We start from the raw sequence: 14,976 nt of genomic DNA on the forward strand, positions 1-14,976 counted from the left end.
ACGGAGGAGCCTATAAGAAGAATCCCAAGTTTATAACCCTATCCCTTAGTCACCTTTTACGACATCCCTGGGAAAGAGATGGAATGATTCTATTCTTTTTTAAATTAGTGCAGGGAACTGCACGGCACCTGTAATGATAAATACATTACATTTAAATTAAATCAAATTAACAAGCCTTGCCACACAATTAGCATAGCAAAAAGAAAACCAGATACAATTGGAAAAAAAATCAATTAGAAGAAATGTGAGGATTTAACTTAAGGTGTCAGTTTGTGATTAAGTACCTCTATATTCTTAAGTATTCCGGAATTTCCGGAAGCAAATTAATAGTAAAAAATGTCAAACTCTTCGATTTTTTTTTTTGTTATCTCATTACACTGACGAGCCTATTATACCTATAAGAATTCTTTGCCAAATACTTTATCTCTTACTAGCTTTGCCCGCGACTTCGTCCGCGTAGTATAGTTATTTAGGACATCACTGAAGGATGAATAATTTCCCCCGTATTCTTTTCACATTTTCCATTATTTATTTGCACCTTATAGTTGCAGCGTGATGTTATATAGCCTAAAGCCTTCCTCGATTAATGGTCTATTAAAAGCAAAAAAAAATTTCAATTCGAACTAGTAGTTCCTGAGATTAGCGCGTTCAAACAAACAAACTCTTCAGCTTTATAATATTAGTAAAGATTAGTATAGATGAGGTAAACAGAGCTAACTGCTTAAAAATCGGAACAAAGTAAAGCATTTTGCACACATTTTTTTTAAATTCTCACGCCTCTAATACCACGTGCTATTAAAAACATTGGTCTACAGATAGGACTACAAATACATCACATCATTTAAATTTATGTTAATGTATTCCCCGAATTTATTTCCATAGCTTCGTATTACTGGGGTCATCAATCACATCATTACCAAATTCCATACATCACAAATTAGATTATCGTCAATTTATAATTATCAGTTTCATAATAATCATAACCAATTACAATTATAAAGGTGCTTGCACACAGGCACTAATGACACGATGAACAACAATAACACACGAGATGATTTCCCTCACCGTATAAGCATCGGTTAGTATTCAAACTAATGTACTTAACTTCAAAAATAGTCAAAAAATTCAAACTTTTTATTCATTATTATAATTCTTCGTATCGCTTAATAATTGTCAAAACGTATGGTTTCACAACATTGGTTGACGTCAAATAAATTACTTAAAACTAAGTTTACTGCCGCTTCCAAGGCTTCAGTGCAGAAGAAGCGGTAACATAATGCATCCTTTATGCCGTGTGGTTCCCGGCACGAATAGAAAAAAGAATAGGACCACTCCCATCTCTTTCTCATGGATGTCGCGACTAAGGGGTAGGCTTATAAACTTGGGATTCTTCTTTTAGGCGATGGGCAAGCAACCTGTCACTATTTGAATCTCAATTCCATCTTAAAGCCAAACAGCTGAACGTGGCCTATTAGTCTTTACAAGACTGTTGGCTCTGCCTACCCCGCAAGGGATATAGACGTGATTATATGTAATTCAAATTCAAATTCAAACTTTTATTTGCATAATATGAGTACAATGTATGTATGTATTTATGCCAAATTTCAAAACTGTCGAACCAATGGTTGCTCATTTGACACACATAGTAACAAAAGAGTTTTTTTTAGTTAAATACAACAATTACATTACATTTAGTTAAATGTACCAATATACACTACCCCTTACAATTCGCCTCGACACGTGCCCATCAAAACAGCCATTAATTATTTTGACGTGTTTTTTATATTAGAATAACTTGTTAATTGACTACATAAAATTAACATAGTTACCACGACAACGTATACAATGTTTTTTTCTTTTTACAAAGTCTTCAATACAGATCTATTTGATTGTCGGAACTTGTTTTGAAAAGAAAATTAAAACTGCACTTTCTGAAATAACACACTGAACTTATATTTTTAGTATTTAGTTTAAACATCAGGTATCTATTAACATCCATGACATTAAAAAAAGTGAACTAAATTATATACATTTTAACATTGTAACATACTCTCTTCTCTCTTTTCAAATATTTCGTGCAAATATTCTATTTTCGTTCTTTTTTTTTATTCTAAGTGGCCAGCAGTTCCACAATCAAATTACTGTACACAAACTCTTAATCATAAACACCAGGTAGATAGACAGAGTCTACACATACTCCCACTTGCCACGATCCCTGCATACTTCTTCCGCTTCATCCACATTGATAACCCTTTTCATGCAAGCTCTTGACAAGTCAAGAGTACCCGAAACCGGCGGCAACTTATGAACTTGACTTGAACTTATGGTCAAGACCATAAGTCAGGACGTCCACAATGATTTTTATACGCACCTCTTTATTCCATCATACTTGGTTGCTTCTTGAAAAAGCACCAGGTGCATTTCTTACCTGAAAATAAAAAAAAAAAGCTAGATTAGTTGTAGGTACCATATGATTTCCTGTACTTAAAAAAAAGAACAACTTCTGCCAACCCATCGCCTTAAAGAAGAGTCCCAAGTTCCCTTAGTCGCCTTTTACGACATCCATGGGAAAGAGAAGGAGTAGTTCTTTTTTTAGTTGAACCACACGAAGACATTAATAATCTCAAAAAGTATAGGAAAAGACGATTACTATCAGACATACATATAATCACATCTAAATCCCTTGCGGAGTAGACAGAGCCAACAGTTTTGAAAATACTGAAAGGTCCCGTTCAATCAAAGTTAAATATGATGACCCTACATATATGACCTGACCCTTTACCCTGGTAAAGGGTCAGGTCAAGAGTACCCGAAACCGCCGATCTTGCATGAAGAGAGTTATGAATGTGAATGAAGCAAAATAATTACGCAGAGATCGTGGCAAGTGGAAAGATTTAGTCTCTGCCTACCCCTCCGGGAAAGAGGCCTGATTTTATGTATGTCCCGTTCAGCTGTATAGCCTACTGATAGAATTGAGATTCAAATAGTGACAGGTTGCAATCCCATCGCCCACAAGGCTTATTCAACCCCCCCTCTTAGCAAAAATGTATGATTGATTTGTCATATGACAGCTAACATATAACATCGACAAACATGAGAAAATATTTATAAGGCGGTTCCCAACATGACAATGTCAAATAAATCTTAACGTTTAAGGTATGATGTCTCTGATTTATAAGACTCATAGTTCACTGACATTGAGGGCATTCGTGACTATAATTAAAATTAAGTTATCTGCGGGTCACAATCGTATTGAATAGATATATCTAGATTAAAAAAAAGACATTGGCTGACTTACATATCCTTTGCGGGGTAGACAGAGCTAGCAGTCTTGAAAAACTAATAGGGAACATTATAATAGAATTGAGATTCTAATAGTGACAGGTTGCTAGTCTTTCGCCTAAATGAAGACTACCAAGTTTATAAGCCTATCTTTTAGTCTTCCAAGACTGTTGTCTCTGTCTACCCCGCAAGTGATAAGACGTTTTTTTTATTTAACTTTACTTTTAAAATGTTACACTTTAATATAGAAATACGAATTTAAAGATTGAGTTATCTCATTCTATTGACATTAAAATAGTTTGATAAAAATAACTCAAATTAATTGAGCTATGAGCAGTTAATTATAAAATAGATAATTAACACTTAAGACAGAAGTTATGAATACAAAATTAACCGATTACACGCGTTTTGCATAATAATTGATTTTATGCCACATAATTATAAACAGTAGCGAAATGTAAGAAGCGGATTTTTGATGTAAATTCCCTTTACATTCCCTCGCAGATTATACTCGTATCACAGTAAATGCACATGCGACACTGTTTATATCGCGCGAAAAACTATCGCTGTCCCGTTCCATGTCACAATAAAAGCTGAAACAGCTATAGTTTTAGGCGCAATAAAAAAGGCGTCTCGCGTGACTTTCTGTGGCGGTAGGAGACATTAAAAAAATTTATCTTACTAATATTATAAATGCGAAAGTTTGTATGTCAGGATGTCAGTATGGATGTTTGTTACTCTTTCACGCAAAAACTACTGAACCGATTACGATGAAATTTGGTATCTAGGTAGCTGAAGACCCAGAGTAACATATAAACTACTTTTTATCCCGGAGTTCCCGCGGGATTGATTCCACGCGGACGAAGTCGCGGGCAGCCTCTATTAAACATATAAGGGTATGTTGTGATGTGCAATAAGATGTAGTTACAGGAATAGAAAAGGGTATGTTAAGATGGTTTGGTCATGTGGAGAGGATGAATGAAAGCAGGTTGACTAAGCAGATATACAAGGAGAGTGTCGAGGAAAAGGTCGGGGTGGGAAGGCCTATACGAACGTATCTTGATCAAATTAAGGACGTCCTGGTAAAAGGTCAGGTCAAGAGTACCCGAAACCGCTGAGTTTGCATGAAGACAGTTATGAATGTGGATGAAGCGAAATAAGTATGCCAAGATCATGGCAGGTGGAAAGATGTAGTCTCTGCCTACCCCTCCGGGAAAAAGGCGTGATTTTATGTATGTATGTATAAAAATACGCATAAACAAACAGTTTCAAATCAAATGGACCATAACTTACTATGCTAATACTTCCAAGTAGGCCAAACGGGCTGTATAATCGATTCAAATTTACGATTACATAAAGAATCGATTAGAAAAGTATCGAGAGATTTTTATCACGAGCACAGCGGGGAACCGCGTTGACAGAAGGTCGGGTTGGTATGAAGATATAGGTATATTATAGTGGCTTATTTGGCAATCATGACTTATTGGAGATGTAGTGCCGTGTGGTTCCCGGCACCAATAAAAAAAAGAATGGGACCACTCCATCTCGTTCCCATGGATGTCGTAAAAGGCGACTAAGGGATAGGCTTATAAACTTGGGATTCCTCCTTGCGGCGGTGGGCTAGCAACCTGTCACTATTTGAATCTCAATTCCATCATAAAGCCAAACAGCTGAACGTGGCCTATAAGTCTTTTCAAGACTGTTGGCTCTGTCTACCCCGCCAGGGATATAGACGTGATTATATGTATGTATGTATGACTTATTGAAGACACCTCTGTAGCGCAGCGCTTGTGCGCTTGGCTGTGACACAGGTGGTCCCGGGTTCGAATCCTAGCCTAGGACATTTTCTGATTTCCCGGTGTTTATATGTTATTAAACATACATACATACATAAAATCACGCCTCTTTCCCGGAGGGGTAGGCAGAGACTACCTCTTTCCACTTGCCACGATCTCTGCATACTTCTTTCGCTTCGTCCACATTCATAACTCTCTTCATACAAGCTCGGCGGTTTCGGGTACTTTTGACCTGACCCTTTACCAGGACGTCCTTAATTTGATCAAGATACGTTCGTCTAGGTCTTCCCACTCCGACCTTTCCCTCCACACTCTCCTTGTATATCTGCTTAGTCAACCTGCTTTCATTCATCCTCTCCACATGACCGAACCATCTTAACATACCCTTTTCTATTCCTGTAACTACATCTTCTTTCACATCACAACATTCCCTTATCACGCTGTTCCTTATCCTGTCACTCAATTTCACACCCATCATACTCCTTAACGCTCTCATTTCCACTGCATTTATTCTGCTTTCATGCTTCTTTTGCCATACCCAACTTTCACTCCCATACATTAATGTCGGGACCAACACGCCCCTGTGCACAGCCAGTCGAGCCTTTTTGGATAGTTTCTGACTGCTCATAAAGGCATGCAAAGCTCCATTCACCATGTTCCCCGCGTTCACTCTCCTTTCAATATCACTATCATACTTGCCATCTGATGTAAACTTTGATCCTAGATATACAAACTCTTTCACTTGCTCCACTTTTCTCCTCCAATCAAAATATTACATGCTGTCATTTCTTTCTCCATTTCAAAAACCAGTGTTTTAGTTTTACTTACGTTCACTTTCATTTCTTTCTCTTTTAAAGCTTCATGCATACAGTTTACCATCTCCTGTAACTCCTCCGCTGATGACGCCAGTATAACCTGATCGTCGGCATAGAGCAGACATTTGACGAGTAACTCATTCATCCTTAATCCACTTTTAGACTCTTTCAAATCTGTCAAACAGCTATCCATAAATAGGTTGAACAGCCACGTGTTATTAAATGTGTGAATAATTCTTGATTTATGGAAGACGACCTCTATAGCGCAGCGGTTGTGCGCTTGTCTGTGACGCAGTAGGTCCCGGGTTCGAATCCTAGCCTGGGACGTTTTCTGATTGCCTGGCGTCATGTATGCATTTATATGTTATAATATATAGAGTAAATTTTTGAAAGCACTCTTTGTAATCTACAGCTTTTATTTCATTATTTGCGTACTTACGCATAAATCTTTGTCAAATTACACTTAAACTTATAATAATTATACGCTACAAAATTAAAAAAAAAAATAAGCATCATAAAAATCCGTAACAATATTTATCAGCGTAACGTTAAATCAAACGATATGAAAAATTAGCTGAACATAATCTGACAAACATGCCGTGTCTATAAATTTTCCAAAAAAAAATGTAGGCGACCGAAATTATTAAAGACTTGTAATCCTCAGGTATAAGTTACATGACATCAATCACACAGACATACATACATATGTATGAGTTACGAACGCATTAATATAACTGCAGAAATATTGAGCCATACAATGATTGAGTGAGAGATTTGAAATTTACTGATTTTAATGCATTTTAATCTCAATCTTAAATATATGACGACAATAAGCGATACCTCGCATGCTATTTTGTAGATAAATCTGCATATTTCTAAATATATAAAAGCACATAGTGTGCCGTGTGGTTCCCAGCATAAATATAATAAAAGAATAAGATCACTCCATCTTTTTCCCAAGGATGTCGTAAAAGGCGACTAAGGGATAGGCTTGGAATCAAACTTGGGATTCTTCTTAGGCGATGGGCTTACCAACCTGTCACTATTTGAATCTCAATTCCATCAGTCAACCATACAGCTGAGCGTGGTCTTTCAGTGTTCTCAAGACTGTTGGCTCCGACTGCCCCGCAAGGGATACAAACGTGATTATGTGATCTGTTTCATTCATATCTTTGTTCCTTGCGACGTCCAACAAAAGCATAATGTTTAACGCCTGCTAAGACGAACCATCTTTTTACGGCGGCGACAAATTGGCTATTTTACGACGTATTATTTTGAAAACACAACACGATCGGTCCCTTCCAATTTATTTTAATGGCGGATAAGTTGTTCGTCTTTGAATTCGCTTCGGCTTTTACGACTGACAATTTGGAGTGGAGACGTTAAGAGTTTGGTTTTGATACGAAGTCAAAAAAATCTTCTTCAGCTTCCGAGCAGCGAAGTGAAAAAAAAAAACAACATACATATGATCACGTCTATATCCCTTGCGGGGTAGACAGAGCCAACAGTATTGAAGAGACTGATAGGCCATGGCTTAATGATAGAATTGAGATTCAAATAGTGACATGTTGCTAGCCAGTCGCCTAAAAGAAGAATCCCAACAAACGAATAACGTGGCCATTCAGATTTTTTAAGGCAGACCCTGTCTAACCCGTAAGGGATATAACCGTGATTATATGTATGTATGTAAAAATTCTATTAAGACTGCTGGCTCTGTCTATCCCCAAGAGATATAGACGTGATTATATAATATGATGATATATTATATTTAAAAATCAAAAGTAATACAGCTTCCTTTTTTCTGGAATTTCTTCCACGAGAGAGAGAAGACTCGCCCAAAAGTTAGTATTAAAAGAAAAAAGGAACATTATGGTCGTAATTCAAAAGGCCCTATTTGGCAGACTCATGTTTGTAGATCGGACCATAAAATATTACATTTAACGATTTAGTAAACAAATATTTTACATAGCGTAAGGTACGATTCCGAAAGTTGCGTTATTACTTAATTCAAATTAACATACTGGCAAAATTAAAAATAAGAATTGAGGGAAATAACTTGTATTAACCCCGTAAGAGAGAAAGAGAGAGAACAAATAGAAAGACACCATCTAGGATATCCAAATACATACATACATATGGTCACGTCTATATCCCATGCGAGGTAGACAGAGCCAACAGCCTTAAAAAGACTGATTGGCCACGTTTAGCTATTTGGCTTAATGGTAGAATTGAGATTCAAATAGTGACAGGTTGCTAGCCCATCGCCTAAAAGAAGAATCTCAAGTTTATAAGCCTATCCTATAGTCGCCTTTTACGACATCCATGGGTATGGTAATTAGATTATGGTCCTATTCTTTTGTTTTATTGGTGCCGGGAACCACTCGGCGCGTTTAAAACCTGCATTATTTATATATTAATAGTAAAATTTAGTATCTCTGTTGTTCCTATCCGAATCGCACCTTAATTTTTACGTATAATGTGATCCACAATTAATGCAAATATAAGCCCTAATGCCTTATAATACGATTTTTACGAGATTTCGTTTATAATGGAAAACTTGTGTCGAATTATAGCTCGATATTAATTCCGTGTAGAAAGTTACTATCAATAACTTTAGGTTCAAAGGTGTATGGGACGCGTTCCAAGAAAGATGTTATAAAGATGTTATAATTATTTCACGTGTGAAAAGACATTTATGATCGAGGTGGAAGTTATGTTTTACTTGATTAATTGACTTTTACTAAATGGTATTCTAGCTTTTAGCCGCAGTTTCGCCCGCGCAAATTTAACGCTACCCACACGGGCGTTTTTAGCGCCACCTACGCGCGCGTTTTTAGTGCAAAATACAAAAGAATACAGATTTTATTCACAATACTAACGGGAACTGTAGTTTTTTTTTGAGCTAAAAGGTACCCTATGCCCTACCTCCTAATCATATATACTTACTTACGCAAAATTTCAAGAAGATTGGTTCAAAAGATAAAAACAAACAAGCAAATAAAATTACTTTCACATTTATAATATTACTTGTCGGCCTCTGTGACATAGTAGGTCCTAGGTTCGAATCCCGACCAGGACATAATGCGATGTGAACTTTTTCTGAATGGGCTGGGTCTGGTATTTATTATAAGACATAGTATCGTTGCGTGAGTATCTCGTAACACAAGTTTCGTATATAAGTATTTATTTATTATTTATAGTGTTTCCTCTATTACAATTTGTTGTCTTACAAGTAAGTAGGTAATTCTTCACTTTGTGCTTTTTGAATATAAAATTTTACAATAATATGTCGAACCTACGAGTATACCTTAAACGAATAAACCTGTTGGATTACCATTTCCGTAGGAATTCTGGGAAATGGGCTAGCAACCTGTAACTGTTTGAAACTCAATTCCATCATAAAGCCATACAGCTGAACGCGGCCTTTCAGTCTTTGCGAGGCTGTTGGCTCTGTCTACCCCTTAAGTAAAGACGTGAATGTATGCTTACAAACATATTTAGAACAAATTTAAACACAATTCTGTAAGAATATTATCTTAAAAAAAAATAATCTTAGTCATAGTCACATTATAATTTATTTTAAAACAATCAATTACTATATACAAGCTGTAATAAATCATTTTGAATGCTTCGGTAACAGGTGTGAACAATAGATCTTCTTTTTAGGATAATTTTATGTTAAAAAAAAACCACCCATACAATTATTTGAACAATAAAATAGAGATAAACAGAAATGTTAGTTTGCGTCATATATATAGAATACTAGATGTGCCCGCGACTTCGTCCGCGTGGAATAGTTATTTTGGGCATCATTGAAGCCCTCAAGTATGAATAATTTCCCCGATTTTTTCACATATTCCATTATTTCTTTGCTCCTTATAGTTGCAGCGTGATGTTACATAGCCTAAATTCTTCCTCGATAAATGATCTATTCAACGCAAAAATAATTTTTCAATTCGAACCAGTAGTTCCTGAGATTAACGCGTTCAAACAAATAAACAAACAAACTCTTCAGCTTTATAATATTAGTATAGATGTGCCGTGTGGTTTCCACCACTTTAGCAATAGAACAACTCCATATTTTTTCCATGGATTTCGTAAAACGCGACTTATAGATAGGCTTACAAACTTGGAATTCCTCTTGAAGACGATGGGCTAGCAACCTGTCACTATTTGAAGCTTAATTTCTTCGTGAAGCCATACAGCTGACCGAGGCCTTTCAGTCTTGAAAATACTGTTTGTCTACCCCGTCAAGGATATAAGTGATTGGATGTAGAATAGAATTAATAGATTTATTTTCAAAATTGGATACAAGGTATCACTTATTGACGTCACATCACTTAAATCTAATTATAACTACTACCGTTTCCAAAGCGCATGTATAGAAGAAGCGGCGGAACAAACTATACGGCAGGCTCTCTCTACCCCGTCAAGGATATAAGTGTTCATATGTATGTTAGGTTAAGCCTAAACTCATCGACTTAGTTTAACTCTATTTTAAATTCCGCCAAAACGTTTTAAGATAAAAGTTAATAGCTAAAATAAGATAAAAAAAAGCTTGTTAAAGTTAACCTCTCTATATCTTAACCAAACTCTTTGAGATTCTCAACGATATAATAAACTGCAGCGCTAAACACACTTAAAGCGATTAGCATAAACTGTCAAATTGTTTATATGTAAATTGTGAACATAAAAAAGACAAATTTTGAACCACCGAGCCGTAGTTAGGTGAATTTATAGTCTCTTGTTTAAATTTTAGAGTTATTAAGTGGAAAATATATGCACCGTAGAAGAAATATATTATGTTATTCCGTTTCGCTTACGGCGTTCATAAATTTTAAGTAATTGACGAATGGCTCTAACAATGGTGTTGAGAATTTGTTTTATTTGATTTTGTTTTATAGTAAAAGGTGTTCTATATTATCAAGTCATTATCCATAACGGGGTAGATAGAGCCAAGTTTTAGAAATAATTAAAACGTTTTTTTGAACTTGTGGTAAATTTATGGAATTGCACTAATGGTTTTCTATACTATCAAGTCATTATCCATAACGGGGTAGATAGAGCCAAGTTTTAGAAACAACTAAAACATTTTATAGAACTTGTGAAAAAAATTATGGAATAAGAATTCGAATAATAATCTAGCCCAGTTCATCTAAGTTGCTAGCCCATCGCCTAAAGAAGAATCCTTAGTTTATTACTCCCTTGATTGGCTTTTACACTATGCACGGGAGGAAAAGCATCTGGTACACGCTTTGTCCAGACCATATAGGTCTCTAGTCAATAGACTTAAGTAGTACCTATCTAATGAAAAATATGCGCACAAGCCTATCAGGGAATACTTATTGACTTATAGACTTTTTGACGTATGGACATTATGGCTCCTTGGACATTATGGCCCTTGGACGTATTGAGCTATAGACTTTTTAACGTCTGGGCATTATGACCCCTTGGACATTCTGCCCTTTGGGCCAACATACCCCGGATTGTATATTTGTTACCGCTTCTTCTACACTGACGCCTTGGAAGCGGCAGTAAACTTAGTTTAAAGTTATTTATTTGACGTCAACCAATGTTTTTAAACCATACGTTTTGACAATTATTAAGCGATACGAAGTATCCTATAATAATGAATAAAAAGTTTTCTTTAATGAATGCCGTGTGGTTCCCCGTAACAATACAAAAAAAGAATATATCCCATGGATGTCGTAAAAGGCGACTAAGGGATCGGCTCACAAACTTGGGATTCTTTTTATAATTGAGATTCAAATAGTAGCAACCTGTCACTATTTGAATCTCAATTATATCATTAAGCCAAATAGCTGCACGTGGCCATTCAGTGTTTTCAAGACTGTTGGCTCTGTCTACCCCGTAAGGAATATAGACGTGACCATATGTATGTATGTATGTTCTTTAATGAATAAGAAAATGACACACGTGATTACAGAAAAACAAACTTAAATATTTAAAAGCAATTCAAAACAACACAAATTAAAAGTCACCCGAACACCACCTTTCGGGGATTTAATAGAAAAAAAAAGGTAAAAAAAAAAATTTTAAACAACACTTTAAAAGTGACTCGTAAAATAGAAATTAAAAGTCGTAGCGACGCAAGACACAGTTAACTGTTAAACTGGAGTTATAAACAGTGGCCGAGATGGAAAAACTTTTGCGGCAATCGGAGACACACGGTCGTGGAAAATGTGCAACAATATAATTGAGAATCTCTCTCAATTATATTATCAAGTCTCTGCCTACCCCTCCGGGAAAGAGGCGTGATTTTATGTATGTATGTATGTATGATTGAGAATGTTGTTACCGCATCTTCTGCACTGACGCCTCGGAACCGGCAGTGAACTTGGTTTTAAGTAATTTATTTGACGTCAACCAATGTTGTGACATCAAAAGATCTGACAATTATTAAGCGATATGATAGTATCTAATAATAATAAATAAAAATTTGACGGCCTCTGTGGCGCAGCGGTAGTACCTACGCTTGTCTGTGACACCGGAGGCCCCGGGTTCGAATCCCAGCAAATGATGCCAGATCCCAGGGCATGATGAGAAAAGAACTTTCTCTGATTGGCCTGGGTCAAAATATAATATTGTTGAGTTAGTATCTCGTAACACAAGTCTCGAACTTACTTCGAGGCTAACTTAATCTATGTAATTTGTCCCGTATATATTTATTTATATTTTATTATTTATTTGTAATTTGGATTTTTAATTTAAAAAAAACTGTCAATTTTTTTTTTTGTTTGCATGGCATATTTTTATTTTTATGCTATCATATGGAGAAAAGATTTGTATTTTGTTAGTATTGAGTATACTCAACTACTACTTAACCAATTTTGGTGAAATTTTAACAAAGAGAAACAGAATTTCTATTTAGCACTTTTAGTTTCTGGAAATTTCTACAGCAACAAAACCCGGGTTATTCAATTGGTTAAGCCATTTAAAGATAATTTGATCATTTTGTGTCTCTATTAGCTATATCAGCTAATTGAGAATATAGAAATAGCGAGAAAGGTCTGATCTGAAAAAAAATCCTGATCTTATAACAATTTGTTAAACGTTGGCCAGTCTTTATATCTGTGTGTCCCGTGGGTTGTCGCACTCTTATTGCTCATTCAGTTTCAAATCATTACATTTATTCAGCGCTACATTCTTAATGGTGAGTCAGTTAAACGTCTCGTATAAAATACTAAAGCAGAATTTGTTGCATGGTTTTTGTGCTAATTATGTTTAAGACAGTGTTGATTTAAAATTTATTAAAGAAGAGCTAAAGAACATTAATCCATACTTAGCCAAAATTTTGAAAAGGATTTATGCCGTGTGGTTCCCGGCACCAATACAAAAAAGAATAGGACCACTCCATCTCTTTCCCATGGATGTCGTAAAAGGCGACTAAGGGATAGGCTTACAAACTTGGGATTCTTTTTTAAGCGATGGGCTAGCAACCTGTCACTAGTTGAATCTCAATTCTATCGTTAAGCCAAATAGCTGAACGTGGCCATTCAATCTTTTCAAGACTGTTGACTCTATCTACCCCGCCAGGGAGATAGACGTGACCATATGTATGTATTTAAGAAGAGCTTAAGGACATTAGTCCATATTTTGCCAAAATTATGAAAAGGATTTTATTTGTAACGAATAAAACAAAATTACAAAAATTTTTGTTGTTGTTTTGCAGATGCATTTTAATATATTGTGACGACGGATATTGGAAAATAACATTATATTTAAATTAAAGGGGACATCAGTAAATACATATAAAAATCAAGCCTCATTCCTGTAGGGGTAGTCAGTGCTACAATTTTCCATTTGCCACGATCCCTGCATACTTCTTTCAGTTCATCCACATTCAATACTCTCTTAATGTGACCACTTTAACTGTAAGGCCTTAACGTTCAGTGGTATGGCTTAATGATGTAATTCAAATTCTTATAGTGTCAGGTTACTAGCTCATCTCCACAAGAAGATACCAAAGTTTATCAAGCTTTCCACAAGATGGTAGTCTTATTGTGAAGCGCCGGGAACCACACGGAATATAAATTATCTAATAGGTAGTTGATAAAATGAAAAGTGTTTCGAGTTTTAGGTCCAAAATTGTGTGTGGTAAAGTTAAAAGCGATTTCGTCTGAAATTTCTGTAATCTTGAAACTGACAAACAAAGTGCTTAAAGTTAATACAATTACAAGTTCAAATATTAGCAGAATTTGAGAAGTTTCCTAGATAGGTTAACTTCAATGTTTACCGTGCAAACATATGTACATATAATTTAACTAAGAAGTAAGTTATTCTAGTACTCTTATATTTTTTTTTTAATTTATACATCAGCCGTGGAAAATGGTCATACACACATGCAAATAGTCACGTCTACATCCCTTCCGAGGTCGACAGAACTAACAGTGTTGAAATGACTGATAGGCCACGGTCAGCTGGTTGGCTTAATGATAGAATTGAGATTCAAATAGTGACAGCTTGCTAGCCCATCGCCTAAAAGTAGAATCTCAATTTTATTAACCTATCCCTAAGTCGCCTTTTGAGATATCCATTGGAAATCTATTATTTTATTCCAAAAACTACACAGTATAATAAATAAAATCGTTAATAAATTATTCAATTCAACATCCTTCCAGGCTGTGTGTCACACCGCTCCGAAGTCACTACGAGGCTTCGTCAAACGCCCGAAGCTATGTACAGTCTCCCTGATAAATCAGTGTAGTTATTTCTAACTGAGTTGCGTCAAACACTCGGTAAGTACTTGTGGATACACATTTCGATGTTTACTTTGAATGTTTGTATGCTACAAATGACTTACGGAAAGATTATAGAATATAGGCATAGATAGCTTTCTAGTTTAAAAAAAATTTCAACATAAGGATGATAAATAATATAATTTGTCCAGAATCCGTTAGTTCCCGGCACCAATACAAACAAGAATAGGACCACTCCATCTCTTTCCCATGGATGTCGTAAAAGGCGACTAAGGGATAGGCTTAAAAACTTGGGATTCTAGGCTAGCAACCTGTCACTAGTTGAATCTCAATTATATCATTAAGCCAAATAGCTGAACGTGG

The 14,976-nt window shown here is 35.8% G+C and overlaps 1 protein-coding gene across 1 annotated transcript in view; it reads right to left on the bottom strand.

Annotated features, from left to right (window-relative positions):
• Positions 1-14,976, bottom strand: part of LOC106131721 (protein madd-4) — a 319,633-nt gene that overhangs the window by 239,874 nt on the left and 64,783 nt on the right. The window lies entirely within an intron of this gene.

This window comes from Amyelois transitella, chromosome 26 (assembly GCF_032362555.1).
Source record: "Amyelois transitella isolate CPQ chromosome 26, ilAmyTran1.1, whole genome shotgun sequence".
Lineage (NCBI taxonomy): Eukaryota > Metazoa > Arthropoda > Insecta > Lepidoptera > Pyralidae > Amyelois > Amyelois transitella.